We start from the raw sequence: 24,978 nt of genomic DNA on the forward strand, positions 1-24,978 counted from the left end.
TGCCGACAACACCACATTCATCTACGACTGAGGGCACACTCCCTACATGCCCTTATGGCATGGTGCTATGCACAAGGGAGAACTTTACATATGACAGAACGAAGACTAAAGGAAAATGAAATGAAGTGAAATCTTCCAGTTTAATGACCTACTATTATGTCTGTTAGGCTAAGGAAGAAGTATGATTAAGGCAAGTGAATGATGATGGAATAATTGGTGGAATGGGAATGTGGAAGGAAACGGGAGTACGCCGAGAAAACCCACGGACACGATGTTGTCCACCACAAACTTACTTGGTCGGGGATCGAACCAAGGAGGGACAAAAGGGATGAAGGGGAAAGGGGAGAGAAACACACATCCTCTGACTTACATTTCAATGGCTCTGATTCAATTTCCACATGAAATTAAAATAACTTCCGATCACTTCTTAAGGAAAAATAGAAGACATTATTTCCTCAAGAGTTCTCTCAGCTGCTTCGTATATTGTTGCAAACAGACTTTCCAAGAAAGATGGTCGTGCAGTTACTTGCTTTGCAGTTGTTGAAAGAAATATTAGACCCTATCTCTCCTGTCGTGTCCTGCATACAATAGACTACTTTTCACTGTTTCTTTCTTTTCCGAAACAAGAAGCCAATGTCTTTGAAATCGATTGCGATTACATTGCACTTCGGTTGTAATCAGATTTTTCTATGGGAAACAAGGTTATACTGCTAATTCAAGCTGAAACGGTGCTGGAAAGTGTGTTTAAGTTACTGTAGTGAAAATGTCAGCGAAAAGATCATGTGGGATATTTGGATCATTCTGAAACTTGGATATTTGGATAGGGCACATACTAGTTCCTAGATGAAATCTTGACCGGACTATGGTAGATCATATAGTATTGGAGCTATGGACCTATAAAGTTCATTTATTCATGTTTTCGGCATCCTATAACTCCAAAAGGAAGCATTTGTGCACCCAGGTTGGTCTATACTTTTTGTTTTATCTTGGTCTCAGGATAAAGTTGCCATATTTTGAAATTAGAAAAGCGGGGGATTCTAAACCGTAAGTACTGATGTGAACTTGTGTATTACAAATACTGACGATCCTTCTATTTTTTTTTTTAGCGATTTCTTTGTTAAGTGACACTTCCAATGTACTTTTCTAACAAAACTAAAGTAAAGAAAATTTAGTTTTTGCCTTTAATGTTTTACTAGCAGCGTTCACCCCGCTTCGCTGCGGTCACCCCGGAACGCATCACCCCGCTTCGCTGCGGTCACCCCGGAACGCAATAAACTTTGTTACTTAGATAATTTTTACTTTTTCGCTTTCAAGTGATATGATAAAAACCATTATAACGCCTGTCCTTTATGTTAACCCGCCGAGTGACACGGTCATGCGGGTTGCATATAAATACGTTTATTTTTATACCTATGATGAACTAACAAAGGATTTGTACGTAATGGACACCTGAATGGTCAATTATCTCAAGACACTGGTAATTGAAAATTAAAGTGATATGATAAAAACCATCTAGGGTCCAAATCCTAATAACCCCCCAAAAATAAAAGAAATTGGTTCAGCCGTATTAGCGTGATGAGCGGACAAAGGATTTGTACGTTCTCTTTTATATATATAGATTAAGTTCAACAAATGTGAGTCTCGAATTGTAAAGTAAGTATTATAGGCCTATAAGTATTACAGTAAAATATCTCTAATAAGAATATCTGTAAGACAAGTTTTAAAAAAAAAAACAAGCGATATATGGCAGATGCTGTTCATACGTTTTTCTCTCTAAGGAATACAAAATAATTTCTAAACTTTTATCGTAAGAAAGCTAAAACATATTTAGGAGTCTTGGTCCATCTCATAAAATTTCTCATCATTTTCAAAGATTCCTACTTGAAATCATACTAACATACGAAAATACCACAGTTTCACAATATATGAAATACAGTATAAACATTTTAAAAGAAAAAGATACTAATAATGAATCTAATCTAAACAATATGCTAAGGATCCGTAGGTTCAATTTGCAATCATTTCTGAGTATATAAAGACTATTTGAACATATAGATTACGTAACAACATAGACGTGTTCAGTTGAACTGGACAGAATGTTATCAAAGAAATACACACCCATGAGATCATACATTAGTATTCATAGGTTGAACCAAAATGTGTATGATTATGCCAATTTTTTTTTTTACATTTTTCATGCCCTTTAACTTCCTTTAAGAAATCTCGATGGCATAAAATATTATCATAAAATTCTACGCAGGGGCGGATCCAGGACCGAGTTCTAAGGGGGGGCGGTGGGTCGTCATACTGCTACTTTTAAGCTGGATCGCTAGTCACCTTTAGGGTAAAACTTTCTCACTAGATGGCAGAGCTCATTGCGATACATGCGATGTTGCCACATGAGTTACGGATAGAAAAGTGTTTAGACACGGCCGCATTTTATACATGATTTACAACAAAGAAAAATGAGAGCTTTTATTTCCATTTTACCCAATACTGCCTGCTTTAAAATATGAATTAATTATATTCTTTGATCAAAAGTGATTTTTAACTTATGAAACGTTATGTGTATCTCTCAAACTAGATGTCTTTACGGTGCAGATTAAGAATGCCTATACTAATACAAAATCATTACATAAATTTCATCTTTTGGACAAAACAGACTCTTAGTACGCTCAAAAATGGTGTTTTATAAGCCTAGTTGTAATCCTTGGTGTAAAACTTATCTCTACTTTAGAGATTTAATATATCATGGCTAAAATCCCCTTGTTTTTTGGTCAAAGAGCAACTCAATTTGCATTTAGGGGGAAATCATATCGTTTCTATGGTAATAGTTTCTTAGAAAACGACAGTTAAACGTTATACATTTATTTATAATTAGATGCCTCTACGGTGCAGATTAAGGATACTTGTAGAAATATAAAATCATTACCTAGGTAGATAGGACAAAACATATTCTTAGTGGGGTCAAAAATGTTATTTTATAGGCGAAGTTGCAATCCTTGGAACAGCTTTACTTTAGGGGCTTAAATATCATGGCTAACTTTCCAGCGTTTTTGGGGCAAAATTCGACTCAAACTGCATTTAGGGGTAACGAAAACTACTTGCGTGGTAAAATTTTCTTTGCAAATTACAAAGATATACGTTTATCTATAACTAGATATCTCAAAGGTGCAAATTAAGAATAAGTATACAAATACAAAACCATTAAACAAATCCGATCTTTTCAACAAGACAGACTTAGTTCCTTCAAGCGTGGTATTTTGTCAGTTGTATTCCCGTGCAGGTATTTTGTAAGTTGTGCTCCCCAGTGCATATATTTTGTAAGTTGAATGTCTTACTGTAACTTTACTTTAAATGGCATAATCATCAGGCCCGTATCCAGGGGGTCTAGGCGGGCCGGCCCCCCCTAAAATTTTCACCGTAAGCTTGCAAATGAACTATAATATTGTTAGATCGAGCCCCCTCTAACTTCAGCCGAGCCTCTCTACAATTTTGGAGTGGCTACCGGGATGATAATTATTATGGCTAAAATTCCAGCGTTTTCTGAACCAAACATGGCTATGTTAAATGAAAACTATCACCAACTTTTACTAGGTTGCTTACTTACATACAGATTTGTTCCACAATCCAGGTGGAATGAGGAAACTGAGATAGAGCTTTCTGCAGAGTCGTTTTGACGTATGATTAGCGTCATACTAAAGGCCTGACTACTCCAGGAAACATGTTAGTCGAATTCTTTAGTAATCACACGTCAGAATGACTCTGCATAAGTTCTCGCAGCGAGTAAAACTACGCGATTAGCACGGGTGTTAGGGTGCCGAAGGCGCTATTTGAAATTTTCTAGTTTAATATTCCACGATTATAGTCTGAATCTAAAAGAAGCAGTGATGATGATTATCGAAATGGTGGACTGAAGGAAGTGGGAAAAACCCGAGAAAATCCACGCACACTATGGGCCCTACAGAAAGTCTTCCTGGCGAAAAGTGGGATCGAACCAGCGATCTCGTGCGCCAGAGGTGATCTACCTACCAAGCTATTTACAGCTAATTTTATTAAAATCTACTAATTTAACCTACTTCATTTCTCCATGTGTTTTGCAAGTATTTGCTTTTGAACCTTGACTGCTGTACTTCATATATCACACGATCTTCAACAATAATAAGCTCAAGTATGAATTCTGTTATTTTTGTTTATAGTGGCATATATTCAAAACAATTTCACGCTATCTTTTAGTACTGGTTCATACTTGATACTATGCACACCTGAAGATAATAACAGTTCCGAATAAGAACACTTTTATCCAGAAACACCCGCAGGATTTTCCCAATGCCAGGGAAGGGGCAAAAGCCCGACATACATTGATGTGCATAACGCATAATGCAAAACAGTTATTATTCAGGCATATTGCATATCTTTGTGGACTACATTAAATAGGTCTATATTAAATATTCTAGTAGGTGTAACCAAATATAATGTTCCTTCATGTGTGTTTCTGGGTAAAAGCGTTTTGAAACAACCAAACACCTTTTGAAAATGCAGGGTAGAGCGATTGTCCCCTTGCCTCCACTGCGTACGCTCATAGTCTGATCGTTGACACAGCATACGGGTCTATTGTTTTATTCAATGGTGTCATTCACCTAGTTCACCCGAACCGGTTATTAAAATTTATCAGGTTTTTGGAACCGGTTGTTAAAAATTTTTAAACATTCCCTGAGACATCCCTAATTACCCTAGGGTCATGTTTCGCCCAACATTCTCGTCAGAATAGAACTGCCTTTCAGGCGGTACCATTCACTTGCCCCCATCATGTATCTAAGACGGGAAAATCAAGTGAAAGGGATTTTTTGGTAAAAATTTTCCTTTTTCAACGTTTAGCCCCTCTGTACCCCCCTGTTTTAACGCAGAAATATGAAAAAAATCTGGTAAATACTACTCGGTGGACTGAATGTTTGTGCACAATTTCAATCTTCCAGGTGCAAAAATAAGCCCGCAAAAAATAATACCGGAAATGTCCAACATTCCCCTATACAGAAGTATATCTTGATAAAAAATTCCCTGACACTTCCCTAATTACCCTAGGGCCATGTGTTGCACATCATTCTCTTCAGAATAGAACTGCCTTTCAGGCGGTACCATTCACTTGTCTCGATCATGTATCTAAGGCGGGAAAATGAGGAAAAACGGGATTTTTGGTAAAAATATCCCTTTTTTCAACTTTTAGCCCCTCTTGTTCCCCCCTGGTTTAACGCAGAAATCCGAAAAAAATCTGGTAAATACTGCTCGGTGGACTGCATGTTTGTGCAAAATTTCAATCTTCTACGTGCAAAAATAAGCCCGCCAAAAATACATTACATAAACCCCCCTAAAGGTATTACACGAAAATATAAATTTTAGACTTATGACGTTATCACCTCGTAAGTCTCGACGCAGGAAGGTGTGAAACCATACGTAATGTCTTCTACAATGCCTCTGGACTTGAAAACAAACAAAAAAAAAAAAAAAAAAACCGGACGAAAAAGCTCAAATAGGAGAGTTATAATGTACCATGAAACACCCCGTATGGTACAAATTGTACCATGGGATCCCCAAAGGGATATTGAAACACCGTCTTCCACAATGGATACCATCATGTCCATGGGTTTTCTCGGGGTACTCCTGTTTCCTCCCTTCTTCTCATTCCATCAATTCTTCCATCATCATTCACTTGCCTTAATCATCGTCTTCCTTAGCCTAAAGGGTATAATCATCGGATGTTAAACTGAAATATTTCATTTTTTCCACAATGCACAGAGGCCGGCTGGGTTGAGTGTAGCGTTGAAGTTAATCTCGCGGCAAAGCGTTTCGGAGACACATGTCATTGTTTAATGTTTAGATGGCCACACAGAAAGTGACATTTGAATGACAATACAGTTGGTTTCAAATAAATTTTATTAGCCTATTTATCCGGTGGGCCAAAAAGGATGCAATTTGCAAGTTGTAAGACGCCATTATCCTTCATCCCTTCCCCGATAAGTTCCCTTATCTTGCAAAATGCGTACGTTTTGACCTCACCATTCCGTCGAGTACCCAAGAAAACACCCCAGTACCAAAAGTGAAGCGTGTATCTTAAAAAATGGTTTCTTCAAACTTTTTTTCAAAATCTGTTCAATTTTGAAATTTTAACGTCCATAATTCGAACAAGCTTGCGATCGAGGATTTCTCCGGTTGCCTAATTATTTCATATGTAAAAAGGAGTCAATTGAGCATAGTATCAAAATGAAGTCAGAGTAACACCCAACGACTTCCCTAGTAAGTGGAATTAATTACTATTTTCCACTAACGGTTTCAGACATTAACGGGTATGTATGAAAGCTCAAAAACACATTTAAATTATTTTCAAGAAGATATAATATTTTACCTAAGCAAAATGAGTTTCAGAAAAAATAAAGAAAGAAAGAAAGAAAAGAAGAAAAAGAAAGAACACATATTACATATTTAACGTTCAAAATGATCGTCAAAATAAACTATCTTCGTATTACACGTGTGTATAATATTTACATGGAAACAAACAGTTAAAAATTGAAAAGCGCTTAGCTGTTTCTTCGAATTATTCTCCCTTTCTCTTCGCTTCCCTTGGCTCTTCGATCTTTTACTTTGAGTTGGATTCTTCTTTTTTATGTATGATTTCTTCCGTTTCCCCATTTTCCACTTTTATTATTTGTAATAGTTTTGTCACAGTTCACAGGTTCCGCCTCTGGACTTCAAACGCTAACAAAGAATTGCTCTACTACTGTGACTGCAACAGTACACATGTAAGTTTGGCAACGAAGCATTATGGCGTCCTGCGTAAGCATGAGATTCAGCCGCTAAAACTATTTCCGTAAACACAAAATAATATTTGGATAAATTGTAAAACATAACACGAAAAACGGTAATATAATATTCATGTTCCGTAATGAGGCAACTACTTGTAAAATAATTTATGCTTATAAGTAAAAATTTCGTAAAACTGAGCACAGGAGTAGAAAAATCTAACAACAAGCGCCATCTTGCGTACTCATCTTAAAACTGATCAAGTTTTCCTCTTTTATTTTACTTTTTTAGCTAACAGAATACATAAGCACAGAAAATAGTATCTCATGTTGTAGCTGACGCATAACTCTATTTTATAGTGTAATACTTATAATATGTATCATTTCTTTACGCGTTGGTTAAGGCAATAACCTAATGCTTATACTGACTTCCGGGTGGTGATCCACCTTAAGGACTCCAAACTTTTTGATGGGTTTTATTTACATGTATAAAATAACAAAGTTTCCTCTTCTGGGGAAGGGGGCAATCGCCCCGATCGCCCCCTGGATCCGCCCCTGATTCTACACATGATACGTCTTTCATATTGTACAAAACCAGTAGTAATAATTTGACAGTTTTTGCGTTCATCTTGTTTCTGTCATCTGTCCATTCGCGATTGAGATTGACACAGAAATGTAGCGGTTTACGTTGAATATAACAACACTTTATCAACAAAGTCGTCTTAGATTTTTCTCCAATCCAAAAAAGCGGGTGGTTTTTCGTGATTAAGAGATGATTAAGCGGGGGACGAATATAAGACCTGAAAATCTGATGGTATCCGCTAAAATTAGGTAATGTGGCAACCCAAACGTTGGCGGTGTTGTTCTGAAACACTCTATATAAAATAATGCACCACGTTATTCTAAATTGATGCCAAACTCTTACGTTTTTAAAACCTACATTATTTGTCCAGGAAGCAATCTGTCTTCACCAAACGGCGCTTCTGGATCCGCTAGTGTGTGGATTCATCATAATGTATATACAAACCAACTGTATAGAACATATGCTACACTGTATATTCACTGTCGAGGAAATAGATTTATTCCGTTTTTCACCTTCATTAAACTTAGTGATGATTTCAAGGTTTCCCCCGCGTAGTCTTATCATACGTCCTAGATTCAAGCCCGATCCGGAAAATTGTCTGGGATTAATTAATGCCCGAAATTTTAGGGAAAATGGAAGACTGGGAAATTTCGCTGTGTTTGGTCAAGTGCTTGGCTTGCAATTCTGTCTTGTGCTGATATTTATGAAAAAATCAATAACGATAAGGTGTTCTTCGCAAGAATACTTTACTCAGGAAAATAATTAAGACAATAATATAAAAAATATATTTTAAGTATAGAAAATGAGGATAAGCATTTTAGGAAGTTAAGTTTAGACTTTTCTTAACTTCTCAATAAACACACACACCATTCTTTAAAATATTCAGAAATTATGGTAATCCTACCCCGGGAGATTTTGAATACATGGAGGGTGAAAGTAACAAAAATACTGGTAAACCACGGTGAACATGATCAGAGATATGTTTGTGGGGAAATATTCCTCCTGAACAACCCCCTGAAATCACCACTGATTTTACTAACATTTATTTTACTGAAAGGCTAAAGGGGGGTTTGCGCCCAAAGCATCATTATATCTGATTGCGGCAATGTGTGAACTAGTGGCCATTAAGAGAAAGCAAACACGACAGAAGATAACACATTTGGCTTAAAAATAAAATTTTGCTATAACATTTTAGCAACACCGTACGTGATTAATATGGTTGAGGTGTTGGGCGTATACTATATCGTATGAAGAGCAAATTACCCTATTTGTACGTTTAAGACCGTATCTCTGCCAACACTAATACACTAGCTGTTAGCAAATAACAAACAAGAGATAAAATTCAGGAAAAAATGAACGCTTTGTGTGTGGGGGGGGGGGAGGGGACGAAAAAGCAATCTCTTTCTGCACGCTTTCCTTTCTCCTGACAAATACAACTTTGCAATAACTTACCAGATGAAAAAAGTTGTTTGACTAGTTTGGCTGCAAGAAGGAATCATTGGAGAGGTGAAGGAACCGAACTGTCCATCACTACTTTTGATAATACCCGAAACTTCGATAATACTCGAAATTCCGATAATACCCGAAACTTCGATAATACTCGAAATTCCGATAATACCCGAAACTTCGATAATACTCGAAATTCCGATAATACCCGAAACTTCGATAATACTCGAAATTTCGATAATACCCGAAACTTCGATAATACTCGAAATTTCGATAATACCCGAAACTTCGATAATTTCAAATACTCGAAAGGTTTCGAGTAACCGATGACAACTCGATAAATTTTCAGTCCCGAAGTTCGATAGGTCCTCAGCCTTATCGAACACCCCTACTGACAACACCAGACAATGCTCTCTGGGGTTTTATAAAGCAACAAATGAGAAGCACTCGATATCACACAACGCAGGAATTACGAGCAGCTGTGGAACACGCCTTTGCTCTCGTGACTCCGGAGTATCTCCGCAAAACATCTGCAAGAACTTGACGCAGAATTCAGCTGTGTTACGACATGGATGGTGATCATACCGATATTTATGACTCTTAAGACTTCAAGGTAACTGTGTACAGACATTCTACCGTAACTAACATATACTGTTGAAACTAAAGGAGGATACGCCCACTTCCGGGCCACCCTGTAGAGTTAAGCATTTTCTCTTTCTTTCTTTCTTTCTTTAACCTTCTTTTTACCAATTGGGCTGCAAACATACTCCAGTACTAATTATTTTGTTATTACTGTTGTAAAAGTATTTCTATAAGGATGAGACTCTACGACTTTAATTACTCGTATTTACTTGTATGAAATATTTTTAAGGAGAAGGCAATGTACTAAATGAACTGTCTTCTAAATATTTACAAACTATCAGAGTGGGGTGAAATGATTGACACCACACTTGGTCAATCATGTTACTTTCTAAATATGCATTGTTCTCCTCAACGTCTACTTGGTGGTAGCTCATTTTAGCTTGTTTTTCATAGTTAATTCTTCCTAATAGACAATTACCATGCACAAATATGGAAGTGTGGTGATAAGTGATGGTATAACGCTTGTATCTCTCTTCTCTGTCTTCTGCTCTACTTAAAAAGGTAAATGAGTTTTGGGTATTATACGAACGTTACTTCTCTCGAATGTTAGTGATAATGACTTTTTAGTATTTTCGGATGCATATCAAAGATTCGTATTAGTCTGAAGATACGTAAAGCGAAACAAGTATTCCTGTTGGATTGAACAAAGGACGAAGTGTAAAGGTCCTCGCTCCAGAGACAGGAAGGTCGAACAAAATGTGACGTTTGTGGCAGTTTTGTTTACAAATATAACTCAACTAACTAGGGATGATTCCATACCGGGACCAAGTACCTGGGGAAAACCTATATATCGTCTGGAAGCTCTTGTCATGAGGAGTACGAAACCGTTTTTAAATCACTGGCAAACCCGCAACTTGACCCTATATGGGGCCGCTTTGTTGGTGTTTGTGACCCTATGTATGGCATATTCGACAGAATAAAAATGAATGTTTAGATGTATCACGTGAAAGCGCCTGAGCCCATCATGTTCCTTTTCGGCTCATAGCTAGAACATGACTTCGGAAAGAGTTTGACAATATCACTTTGCACCCTGACGTACCCATTTGGTCAGTGTTGCCAATGATCTGTAAATACAATATGCAAGGTGGTTTCTGTACCACTGGATGTATATCTATGAAACGTGGCATAAACATCATTTGTCATTGTAGAAAATATACTGTGGACGTATTCCTCTCCCAAGTACCCCAGTTTGTCAGTGTTGCCAACCAATTTTTGTAAAAATGAGAACTTGTAAAACACGTTCCGTACAATGAAACGTTTATAAGCCAAGCTTGGCAGAAACATCACACGACACTATAGCAAAAGGACGTTGAGTATTACCGTCTCTCACCCATCCTAGGTTGTCAGTGTTGCCAACCAAGTGTAAACATCATACTGTTGCAAATGGTGTGCGTGCCATTGAACGAATATAGAACTAATGTGACAGAAGCAGTATTGGACAATGGAAAACATAGTGTGAATGTCTCCGTCTCCCCAAACCCCAGTTCAACCAATGCGAACATTCAAGATTTTCACATGAAATCGACAGCATTGACGGAAATAATTGGACTGCGACCCATACTAGTTTGTAGTATGTTAGTGTAAATCCACAAGCATTCATATTGTCAGTGTTTCCAACTATTCTAAAATACATTTTCTCGAAAGGTTGCCTGACCATTGCATGCATAGAGACAAAACTTGAAATAAACATCATTCGACACAACAGCAAACATATTTTGGTTGGTACCATTCCCTAAGCCTCTTTCTGTCAGTATTGCTAAGGTTTTCAAAATGAAAGTTTTTCAAATAGCAGTATACTAGCTTGGCGGTATTTTATATCGTCTAATAATATGAACATGTGGCTGAACATATATCATGGGACATGACTGTTGAACACGCTGCAACGAACGGCACTGGTTAGGACCTCGTATAGAAAGAAAGGGTTGGATGAGTTATGCATACATATGGTCATTATGACATGGAGAGGCAACCTTTCGAGAAAACGTACTTCAGAATGGTTGAAAACACTGTTAACGTAGGATGGTTGGTAGACGGTAATACTCAACGTCTTTTTGCTATAGTGTCATGTGATGTTTCTGCCAAGCTTGGTGTATAAATGTCTCATCGTACGGAACTTGTTTTACAATTTCTCATTTTTACAAAAATTGGTTGGCAACACTGACAAACTGGGGTACTTGGGAGAGGAATACGTCCACAGTATATTTTCTACAATGACGAACGATGTTTATGCCACGTTTCATTGATATACATCCAGTGGTACAGAAACCATCTTCCACATTATATTTACAGTTCGTTGGCAACACTGATCAAATAGGTACGTCAGGGTGCAAAGTGATATTATCAAACCCTTGCTCAAGTCACGTTCTAGCAATGAACCGAAAAAGAACATGATGGGCTCAGGCGCTTAAGCGTTATTTTTATTCTGTCATATGCCATACATAGGGTCAGAAACACCAACAAAGCGGCCCCGTATAGGGTCAAATTGCGGGTTTGTCCGTTATTTGAAAACGGTTTCATACTTCTCATGACAAGAGCTTCCAGACCATATATAGGTATTCCCCAGGTACTTGGTCCCGGTATGGAATCATCCGTAGCAAGGAGATTGTATGCGAAGACTGTTAGTATTTGCAATGATAGGAATATTCTTACATATTTTTGTATTTGAATATACAATAGGCAAGTAATTTTGTAACAATATTGGAATCTTGTTTGTTTGCAGACAACGTGCTGTATTTTACACAAAATTCAAACTATACTGTATTTGTGAGAAAATGTATGAATATATTACATTATTTTGTATGTCGAAACATATACTATGCAATAAAGTCCCATTTGAACATTTATGTATTATAATAATTGAATATTTATTAAAAACAGTGATTTATATGTGGGGTGCATTTGCACTTCACTCGGTAAATAACGTGATATATTTAAGTTGGTAAAAGGAAGGTTAAAAAAGAAATCATTTTCTGCAAGGTTTATCAGAACATTAATTTTGTCAACAGAATTTTCAGCAAACGCCGGATAGTCTTAGAAGAAAGTCAATTCTCTTTCATAAACCGAACTATCTTATAGCTTATTTTTTTTATTTTATTATTTATTTATTTATTGTTTAGATGAGATGGATAATATGATGGAATGACGAAAATGGGAGGAAATGGCAGAACCTCGAGAAAACACATACACCTGGCGTTTTCTATCACAAAGTCCGTTAAAAACAAGCTAGGATTGAAGTAGGAATCCCATGCACCAGAGATGAACTCTACTACTGAGCCACCGCACGTAATAGTCATGTTAATACTTGTAGTTATAGTTGATGTGGAAATATTTTAAACAAAATTTTCAAAGATAGAGACTGAAGCAGTGTCGTAGCCAACGAAGTAGTGTTGTAAAAAAACGGTTTTTTTTTCTGTGAAGTTTTTTTTCAATAAAAAACATCGTTCTTTTTCATGTTTTTTTTCAAATCTCTGTTTTTTTTTTCTGGCAATTATTATTTATTGATTTACGTCGCAGATTATTGAAATAATCAACAGAACTTGAGTAGAAGCCCTGGTAACTTACAAATCTTTTGTTTATTTGCACCTATATACTAGCAAAATTGTGTGATTATTCCTTTCGGCCCCAGGTCATTTTTGGCGTTTTCCTACATTTCCAGTTAGTGACTTATTGCTCAAAAACCATTCATTCGATTGATATGGTTAAGGCCTTGCTTTTTAGAAAATGGATGTGGCTTTTTTTTTGGTGTAAGTTGCATTGCAGTGTTGGGAATGGGTGGGAAATTATTGAGGGAAATGTAGGGGTGAAAATTTACAAAAAATTCACTAACCGAATTTCAAAATTTTTTTGTATCTAATACCACTGCTGCTATATGGGTTTAAGTCGTTTAAAAAAATCTTTGGTGTGTTGACAAGGTACAGTGAAATCCTGAAATCGCTTGCTTCCATCCAAAGAGGGAAAGAAAAAATTCTGTCATACAAGAAATTTTGACACTTTTTACGCCATACACAAGCAAAAATCAAATATGCCGGGGCTACAGCTTCTTTAATTATCCTATTGAAACTTTTTATGGTGCATTCTGTAGGGGAAAAAAGGAAGCTTTCAGGTAGTGGTACGTTTGTTTCAATGTAGTCAGCAAGAGGGTAATAATAGAGGGGAAAAGGGAAATTTTCCGAATTTTTCACCTAAAAGCGGGAATTAATTGTTTTGGCTGGAAGCACTGCCATCAGACAGACGAAAACTATCTGAAAATAGCCCTTAGTACTCCAAGAATATATCCTACAATTATCATGGCGATATATAACAAAGTAAGCATGATTTTTTTTAAAAAAATCTCATTCTACCTCAGAAATTCACCATTTTCTTACCACTTACAGAACATGGTTTATTATAAACCTCAACTGTACTTTCCCTAATTATTCTAGTGAAACTTTTTATGGTGCGCTGTGTAGGCTAAGGATGAGGCTGTTAGACACTGGTACGTTTGTTCGAATGTAGCCAACAAGAAGGAAATAATAGAAATAAAAAAGAGATTTTTTTTCCAAAATTTGCCCTAAAATCTGGAATTAAAATTTTCTGTAGCTGGCAACACTACTATCAAACACACACACAAACTACCTTAAAATAAGCTTTGGTATCCCTCTAATATATCTTACAAGTATTGTGACGATATCTAATAAAGTAAGCATGTCAATAAAAAATATCTCATTCTACCTTTAAAAAAATCACAGTAATCTTCCCAATTAGGAACAAGGTCTACTGTACTTCCCCTAATTATCCTATTGAAACTTTCTATAATGCGTTGTGTAGAGCAAAGACGAGACTTCCAGATACTGGTACATTTGGTCCGATATAGCCAACAAGAGGGAAATAATAGAGACAAAACAAATATTTTTTTTCAAAATTTCCCCCTAAAATCTGGAATTAAAATATTCTGTAGCTGGTAACACTGCTACCAGATAGACGCAAACTATCTTAAATTAAATATTGATATACGACGATATTTAAGGAACAAAACTTCTAATTACCAAAAATATATTACTGTAAACAGAAAAGTAGGGAAAAACTAGAAAAATCAAGGGTTAGAACCTAAATACGAATTTTTCATGCGTTCCCTAATTACCCCATTGTAACGATCTGTACTTGCGTTTGTTAAGTAAGGACAAATGTTCGATTGGCGTAAGTTGACTTGCACTCAGACGTATAGGTACGGATTTATAAACAAAAATTTCTAATTTTTTCCCCAAATTTAGGAAAATTTTAATTTCCCTAATTGGCAACACTACGCGCAGGCAGGTCTAATTGATGTCAGCAGTTAGGTATCCATCCGAAGTATCTACCTGGCAAGTATAAGGAGGTCTTTCTACAACGAAGGAAGCTACAGGGAAAAAAGAAGTAAAGGAAATACGAAATTAGAAAATTCTCGAATTTTTTTGCTGGGGCGAAATTTGAGAAGGAAATTCGACACCAGAAGAAAAAAAATAATATGATAAACTATAGTCCAACCATATTTTGCAGGAATAATATCCCGATATCTTAATTAGTGTCCACACAGGAGCGGATTAAACAAACGACACACCCGTGTATGCCACTTTGGCTACCTGGGCCACCGAGTATACATTTGATTACATTTTTTTGACTACTAACTCGTGTTCTTGTTGTAATTATAGTCTCGACTAATAATAATACAGGGTGTCCGAGAAGTCCTTCCCTGATTACAGAAATTGATAACTCAGGCTAGAAATAAGATAGAAATATGAAACTGGTGTTGAACTGTTTACAAACTATAAAAGTTTTTGTCTGTGTTAGGTTTGTTCTGTTTTACCAAGTCTCAATTTTGTTTGTTTTAGGTTTGTAGTACGTAAGTAAGAAGCCCAAGAAGCCATGCCAACCAACCAGGAGAAGGCACAGTGTGTCCTGTGGTACCATGAGACACGATCACCAACCACGGTGCAGAGACAGTTCCAGACAACATTTGGGAGGACTCCACCTGATGTCAAGAGCATTAAAGCCTGGTATGAGAAGTTCAAGAACACAGGGTCGGTTGCTGACTTTCCGAGGTCTGGTCGACCAAGAACCTCAGCAGACACGGTGGAGGCTGTGCGGCAGTCTTTTCTGAGAAGTCCTAAGAAATCGGTGCGCAGGGCCTCACGTGAATTACAGATGCCAAAAAGCTCCATCCATGACATTTTACACAAACGTTTATTGTTTACTGCTTACAAAGTGCAACTCGTTCAGGCCTTGTTGCCCGACGACGGTACACGTCGATATGGCTTTGCGGTCGAAATGCTATCACGTATTGCGGACGATAATGGTTATCTCAGACGAATTGCCTTTTCCGACGAAGCGACATTCTTTGTCAGTGGAGTAGTGAATCGCCATAATGTACGCATTTGGGGTTCAGAACCCACCAGAGAGGTCAGCGAATAACCGCAGTCGTTGCATCGATCCCTCCAGTGATGTTGGCTAATGTGTGGATGGAAATTGAATATCGCCTAGATGTGCTACGTGCTACCAAGGGTGCTCATGTGGAAGTGTACTGATGTGACCAAAACTTTTATAGTTTGTAAACAATGCAACACCAGTTTCATATTTCTATCTTATTTCTAGCCTGAGTTATCAATTTCTGTAATCAGGGAAGGACTTCTCGGACACCCTGTATAGTTGTTGTAAACAATAATATAGTTGCTGTAAACAATAATTTTATAAGGAAAATTTTCTCTCCGTTTTACATCTTAGTTCCAACACTGTTCGTGAGAAATGCAGGGTGTTTCAAAATGAATTTTGGGGTTTTAAGTCTTCGTAGTACTTATTACATTTTACGTACAATTATAAGCAATGCATCAAGTAAAAGAGCACCTCAAACAATCTTTGCTACAAGTGTTCAATGTGAGATTCATTTGTCACACGGCACACATCTAGTCGATAGGCGAGAAAGGCCCATAAACTTTCCGCCATATGGCACAAAGCACATTCAATTTAGGGGTCTCATTTCAAGTGTACCATCTCCTGAGAATTTGATGACGGCCAGATACAAACATTATGAGTGTTCACATTAGATCTTAGGTGAAATGTCTATTTATCACTGAGGACTACACGATCCAGAAAATCTTCATTATTATGCAGCAATATTTCACTTGCGAAATTGGCACGTAAACCGTAGTCTGTAGGCTTTAGACCTGTAGCAACTGCAAACGATAAGGACGTAGTTGCAAGCGTCTCCTTAATATTCTTCACACAGACCGTTGCACTGTACAGATTCAGTCTTTATTAAAACACAAAAAAACTTTCTGCTCTCTAGTCTACATCTTTTCTGCTTGCTCTTTCTAACGGCAGACAGAAGAAACAATGCATGTACATGCGTGCGTACAAAACTGTTTGAGTTGCTCTTTCATTTGATATAATATTTATAATTGTAAGTTAATTGTAATAGATACTGCAAAGTTTCAAAACCCAAATATTAATTTTGAAACACCCTGCATTACTTCAAATTGTGTCATCCTATATTCATGTCATTTATATACATGTCATCAGGGCCGGTCCTAGTCAATTTGTCGCCCCATGTAATGGCATAATTTGCCGCCTCCCTCTTTCTCCAGAAAGAACAAATCTTAAAAGTCATGATTTTAAGTATGCTACTCCAGCATGAACAACAAAGGTGAGGGTAAGTGCAGTTGCACTCAGAAAGGCTTAAATACTTACTAAAAATGCAATCCCGTTGTGTCTTTTTTTTTTTTTTTTTTTTTTTAATATTAATCTATTACGTTAGTGAAAGATAAAGCAAACACACCTGCAGAGGAAAAATGGTAATCCTTTTTATAGAATTCACTATCGAGCTTTAATCTCAATGTATCAGTTTGCAATTCCAGTGCAACTAGCTCTTTATCTTTATTTCTTAATTTCCCTTCAATATCTGTTAACATTTTTTAAAAAACTTGTTTCTATCTTCAATGAAAAGGAACTTATTTCTGACAAAAACAAGACTAGTTGTCATATCAAAACTGTGATAACTTACTAACTGGAACAGATATTCACTACTATTCGAGAACTGAATTCTTGCATTTGGCAACAATCAAGCAATTTGTGCTGGGATTTTTTTAACCATTTGCTTTAGCATTGTCCATGTGGCCTTGACAAATCCAAACTAAACATAATTTATGAATGTAGTATTCAAATAGAAGGTCAGCTTAGTAAATGTAACTACCATCATCATGAAGTCTGTTTCCAACAAGAAATATTTGATTTAAATAATATACTTATGACAGATTTTACCGGACCATCCAAACTTGCCGCTCCACGCAAATGCACGTGTTGCATATATGGTAGAGCCGGCATATCATATATATCTAGTCGACAAATTATTTATATATGACATTTAGAAAAATACTATTAGGCAAATTAGTATTAGTTTTTACCTTTAGACAAGTTATTTGAATTTTATACTGTTCGTGACATTATTTTCGTACTTATTAAATTCCTGCTTTCACGAAAAAACAAAATTTCATTTCTACATTTATTTCTTAGTTGATATTGATGAAAACTGCTGAAACCCGAATTGTTAATAGCTATGGCATTCATGTAAATTGTAAAATATTTGTAGCGTATTAGTATCTAGCGTTTAATTTATGTTGCATTTTACGGTGATTATACCTACATAAAAATATTTATTACTTAAACAGACGTAAGATGTATTAGAAATGACTATTTGAAAAAAAACGAAATTTAGAAAAAAAACGAGAGGCAATGTTTTTTTTTCTAAAAAAACGAACATTTCTGAAAAAATACGAACGGTTTTTTTTTTATTTACAACACTACAACGAAGGGAACTGACCAACTCAAGACTCCCATCCAGTAGTACAGTTATAACAAAAATTGATTCTGCTTACATTCAGTATGTTCCGTTTGCGATCCCCAATATTACATTTCTTTCTTTTCTTTCTTTCTTTCTTCCTTTCCTTCTTTTCTTTTCTTTTTTCTTTTTCTTTTCTTTTTGGTAATTTATATATATATATATAAACAAGTATGCCAGTCATGTTCAAAACAAGTTTTCAGAAGTTCTATACTTAAATATAACCATACACAAGATTTCAGAAAAAAAGTTACATACTGTATTCTTCATGGGCGGCGATTAGGGGGGGCAAAGGGGGGCAGTTGCCCCCGCACTTTTTTTAAGTAACCAATTAATGTATATAGTTTCATTTGGAAATGTAACGATTTTGTATGTGTTACTGATTAATAGGAAAAAATGCTGCCATATAATATTTGCTGTTGCGTGAATACGTATTGGTTGTCTTCCCGTGGAGTAAAGAAAGCTACAGTAATTGCGTTTTAATCGACACAGAAAATAACCCCAAAAAATAACCTATTGGAGCACAATTTCAGCATACTTTCATTTCTTCTTACAAGGGCTCGATATGTTAGTGAGCCGCTTTGAAGCTAATCGAAAGAACATTATGCAAAAAAGTAGGGCCTATTTCACAAGTTATTCTTTAATTGTACAAAAATTGACAGTTCCTAAAATGTCTTTTCTTCTTTCTAAAGTAAGGAATATCGATTAAAAAGAGCCTACCTTTTCCATTGTTTTGTAGTGTAATATACGAGTGAAGTGTTGTGTTTAAGGATGTACGAGTGTATATACAATAAAATTTAGTAAATTGAACATAATTCTAGGTTTTAAGTTTATTTTGTATAACTGAAGTGTGGATTGTAAGTATTGTTGTGTTTTGATGTGTTCCAAGAAAGTGAAATCTGCACCTAATGGCAACGAACATATTTCAAGAAGTTGCAAAAGCAAATATTTCTTTAAATGTCGTAACATATGCTTGTAGTATTTACTGTCTTTCATTTTCTAAGAGTAATAACATACATTTAATAGCATGTGTGGAATTAAATATTAAGTTTTTCATTAATCCTCAGTTTCAATATAACTTTTGCAAAACAAGCATCATTATTCATTACTATGATTAATATTATCCTTTCTATTTATTTGTTTTGCAAATTTATTAAATAATCTGATCACACAATTTTCCAGACAAAATTTTAAGATGTTCATGAGCAAGGAATCAAATCTCTTCTTACACTTTCGTTGTTTAAGAGTACAAAGGGCTAGTATCTACTTGCGTTGTTCTTCTCAATTTACTTAATAAACTATTATATACGATATACGGTATTTTAACTGAAAATATAGTATCCTATTAGTTATACAACCTTTCGTCAAACAAAATGTTAGAAACAACCAGGAAAACTAACATTTATATACAAATATTCAGATCATGTCTTGCCCCCTCACTTTTAACGTCCAACCGCCGCCACTGGTATTCTTCATCTTTTTGAGGCTATTCTCGCTAGTATATGCATCGAAATTTGTGCAGATGCGAATAGAAAACTTAAAAAAAAAAAAAAAATAGATCTTTAAATCTTTCGAAAGAACTAGGCCTATTAAGGTTCTGCTTAACCGAGCTGTTAACGCACGCGACTTTGGTGTAGTTTCTAGTTCTTCTTCGGTGGGAGAATTTAAATTTTCCAGTCTTGACCCAGCATCATGTGGCATCTGCGGAACTATTTGAATTAAGATGGATTGAACTCCAATCCAAAAAGCCAGAAACAATTGCGCTTGAGAGTCTGCGTTGTCCATGCATCACTCACAAGGAGAAGGCAGACTTTGGTAAGTGAACTTCGGGGCCATATTTTGCGAGGAGGTAGTGCACATTTAAAGAGTTAATATTACAAACAGGGAGAGCGCAATGGGCAAAAATAAGGGAGAAAAACAGTCTTCAAAGGCTTTCTACTCGCCACATATACTGTTCGACGCGCAAATTTATCAAGTGATGGCATGGCAGAGTGAGTAAAGTGTACAACTCATATGCAAAGGGTCCCGCGTTCGATACCCATTCGAGTCACTCTTTGTTTTATTTATTTATTTATTTTTTTGCTTCAACTAAAAAGTAACCATTTGTAAATATAAATAAAATATTAATTCAGCATATGTTTATAATGAATAAAACAATAGAAATTTTAGAATCACTTGTAAGATCTTTCAATGTTCCATGTTAACTAGCAACAAAATTTAATCTATTCCGTAAATACACTGATATCACGAGTTGTATTATGGTTACGACAGTCAACGGCGCCGATTTCTCTGAAAATTTGGGGGGCCCATTCATAAAAAATACATACAACAATACATGTAACAATAAAAAGTACATATGAAAATACATATTCATAAAAAAAATACATGTGGCCCACATTAGTTTGGGGGGACGGGCCCCCCATGGTCGGCGCCCTTGACGACAGTCGTTGTGTAATAAATGTTCTTGATGCTTCGTGTCTATATCTGTTGACTGTGCGATTTACAAAGGAGTTGAGGGGAAAAATCCCCTTTGCTAACACTGGATGTTGCTATAACCAAAGCAGATTTTCCCCCTCATTCCCCTTGTAATTCTCACACTGTCAACAGTGCAGACACGAAGCTTCAAGAACATTTTTACACAACGACTGCAGTAACAATAATATTTACGGAAGAGATTAAATTTTGTTCCTAGTTAACATGGAACATCAAAAGAATTTACAAGTGATTGAAAATTTTTATTGTTTTATTCATTATATACATATGGTGAATTAATATTTTACTTATAGTTACAAATGGCTACTTTATTGTTTGACCATGGGACGTAAAACTCAAAGATTTCATTTCAGTTTTCATTTATTGGTTGAAAAAAAACACGAAAAAGTTCGACTGGAACGAGAATCGAATCCGGGACCCTTTGCACTTCAGTCGCTGATTCTTCTCACTCTGTCACGCCGTCACTTGATAAGTTTTCATGTCGTACGATATATGCGTCGAGTAGAAAATCTTTAAGACGGTTTTCTTCCGTCATTTTGCCCATTGCGCTCTCCCAGTTTGTAATATTAACTCTTTAAATGTGCACTACCACCTCGCAAAAAATGGCCCCGAAGTTCAGTTACCAAAGTGTGCCTTCTCCTTGTCAGTTGAACAAGCTCCATGTGGCTGGGCTGTACTAGCGAAAGGGGTGAGTTTAGTACTTCCTTCCATGTACTGTATTAGCTAATTTCATCAGTATATCAATACCGTTTAATTAAAGAAAAATGAAAAGGATGTGACTCTGGCTAGCCATCCCATATGACGCACATTTCCAGATCAGCATATGTAATGCTATACAGGGTGGTTCATTTTAATCTTTCCACGAAAATATCTCGAAAGCGGTTGAACATAAATGAACTGAACAAAAACTCAAATAGGAAATACCATGGAAAAATCAAATGGTGATGTTGCTGTGCCCTCCAGGGTCGCTCTTTAAGGGGGCCCGGGGCCAAGCTTTAAAATTTTAATTGAAAACATGGGGCGAGTGACACATCCTTCAATAGATTTTTAAAAACTAAAAAGCGATGTTGTAAAAGATTTTTAATATCGGTCACCTATTCAAAATGGCCGCCAATATGTTACCTGTATGAGATAAATGTCCAGTAGTACTAATATAAAAACGGTTGATCATAAAGGAAGTAAACAAAAACTCAAATAGGAAAGCCATGGGACAAATCGAATTATGTTGTCGCGATGCACCCCAGGGCCGCCTTTCATGGGGACCCAGGCCCAACTTAGAAATTTTAAACGAAAATATGGGTCAAGTGATGCCTCGTAAGTTGGGCCTGGGCCCCAAAGAAAGGCGGTCCTAGGGGAGAGGGCACCGCGACAACATAATTCGATTTGTCCGATGGTTTTCTTATTTGAGTTTTTTTTTTTTTTTTTTGCTTTATTTATGATCAACCGTTTTCATATTAGTGCTACTGGGCGTTTATCTGATACAGGTAACATATCTTGGCGGCCATTTTAAATACGGCGACCAATATGAAAAATCTTTTGCCACATCGCTTTTTAGTTTTTAAAAATCTATCGAAGGAGGTGTCACTCGCCCCATGTTTCCATTTAAAATTTTAAAGCTGGGTCCCGGGTCCCCTTGAAGAGCGGTCCTGGAAGGCACCGCAACATCACCATTCGATTTGCCCCACGGCATTTGCTATTTGAGTTCGTTTTCCAGATATTTCCGTAGAAAGATTAAAATGGGCGACCCTGTATAATGCCACACAATGTATGTGTGTCTGTGTGTATGTATGTATGTATGTATGTGTGTGTGTGTGTGTGTGTGTGTGTGTGTGTGTGTGTGTGTGTGTGTGTGTGTGTGTGTGTGTGTGTGTGTGTGTGTGTGTGTGTGTGTGTATTATTCTTAGACATGGCAATTATTTGCTCCCTTAATATGTTTTTGACTACGACACTTAAACGAAGTATGGTTCCAGTTGTTATGGGAAATGCTCCTCTTGCCCCTACATGGCACCGCGCAAGTATTAGCTACCTGTATATTGTCAAGAAGTTTCTGCTGCATATTACATATTGTTGGGTCGAGACGGGACGGCAAGTCGACCAAGCCTCAGCCACATTGCGGCTGTTGAAGAGATAGCAATGTCGCTATGTATAACATATTTTTAAAGTCAATTAATCGATTATTTCTAGAATAGCAAACCTGCTGATATCTACTCAATATCAGGAATTACATAACTTTCGTAGGTATGAAAAAAAGGAAAGGGAAAGCAGGAACACGTGGGATACCTCTTCCACGTGCCAGCATTCAGGCGTGACTGACCTTGAACCACTTAACAGAAAAGGTCGGTGCCCATCCTTAACTAACAATCGCTTTATGCTTGGATTTTATATCGTAAAGTTATTACAGTGAAACATAGCAACAATATGTTCCGAAGTGTGATGCATGTATTTCCTAAGTTGTCCAAATATGCCATGATCATTCCCTGATCTTACTTACAACATCCGTGAGTTTACGCACGCACGCATAGTCCAGCAATTGCTTCGTTTATTTACTTCCCCTGCGCATGCATATGTTCCTTTTGCTTCCCCTCACATATTCCTGCTCTGCACAATACATACGCAATAAAACATGTGCAGCCAAGGAACACACATTTCATTCCTTACGGAGCGCTTCATTTTATTTGATCGGCTCAAAGTAGCCCACAGACATAATAGCATACATAACATACTAAAATGTTACAAATGTAGATGGAAGTTTCATAATTGGTCTTTTACATTAAGCTATGATTTCCTATCGCCTGAAGGTTATTAACATTGGAGAAATAACTTAAGTCTTATTTCGATTCGATAATAAACAAAACATAAGGGAGGTAACTTAGGTCTTTATTTTGTGATATTGATTTATTTACCTATTAGAGTTCAACGTTCTTTCTATTAAAATAGTACCGAGATTATATACTATGAAATCAAGTAACGGGGAAATCAGCACTGCCCTCCTCACAGAACTAAAATGCAAGCATTATTCCGGGGATGGTCAATCTTTTTACGTTTGAAGAATACCTTTCATTTCAGAAATCGCTGGTGATCTAGTTATCTGTTCACTGACACACTAAAGGGAAACATATAATAATAAACTCTAATAAAGACAGTCCAGAAGATGACACGAAACTCACCTTTATGAATTAGTCTATACTGGTAGTTGAAGTGGCGATTATTATATAACTTCTCATGCCCCAAGTACATGATAAAGGAGGAGTGCTAGTGCGTGTGGCCCCAGGTTCAATCCCCGGCCAAGTAAGCTTGTGGTGGACAACATCATGTCCGTGTGTTTTATTGGGGTAATTCCGTTTCCTCCTACGTTCTCATTCCACCAACAATTTCATCATCATTCACTTACCTTAATCATCCGTCTCCTTTAGCCTAACGGGCATAATCGTGGGACGTTAAACCGAAAGATTTTTCCAAGTACATGAGATTTTAACCTCACTTTTTTTTTTTAGATTTAACTTTTGTAGATTTTTAGCTCTTGCAGTTATCTTTTTGAGTATTGATTTGATTCAAAAGACACACACAACAAGAGAGAATGGAAGTTATAAATTTAATGAGGAAAGAGAAGAAAGAATCGTGTTTATCAAAATTGCATTGGCGTCTTCATACACACTCTCCGTAATAACAATGTTTCGACCTCTCCGGATCATACATTTGTGGGTTCCGAGTTACGAGGTTTATGACTTCTTCAATCATTACATTAAATCTCTAGTAGCAAGAAAGTTTCTGGCCAGTTGGCACGTGCTTGGCTTTTGGCTTTTACGCTTGCACTTGAAACGCATGCTTTCTTGCAACCTGACTTTTGTTGTACTTGCAAGCGATGCTTTAGACCTTCGCAGAGCGTCATAGCATCACTGGCCGCTCATTGGATATTGACTTGACTAGACTTGTAAAACGCTTGCGTCAGGTTTGAATGGAACACTGGATGCAAGGTTGCCCCATTTAACTTCGTTATTGGAATCCAGCTTGCGGCATGCTTGCACATTTTCCAATCAAACTGGATGCAAGCTTGGCCGACTTTCAATTCAAGCTTACAACAAGCGGTTTGCAAATTGTCTCTGCTACTAGGGATAATATTTCCGTTAGCCACATTTCTCCATTTTTTCTTCATATATGTCGATATTTCAGACGAT

At 36.7% G+C, this 24,978-nt stretch overlaps 1 protein-coding gene across 2 annotated transcripts in view; it reads right to left on the reverse strand.

Annotated features, from left to right (window-relative positions):
- Positions 1-24,978, reverse strand: part of CBP (sarcoplasmic calcium-binding protein) — a 93,312-nt gene that overhangs the window by 16,046 nt on the left and 52,288 nt on the right. The window lies entirely within an intron of this gene.

The sequence above is a fragment of the Thermobia domestica genome, chromosome 8 (assembly GCF_964235325.1).
Source record: "Thermobia domestica chromosome 8, izTheDome1.hap1.1, whole genome shotgun sequence".
Classification (NCBI taxonomy): Eukaryota; Metazoa; Arthropoda; class Insecta; order Zygentoma; family Lepismatidae; genus Thermobia; species Thermobia domestica.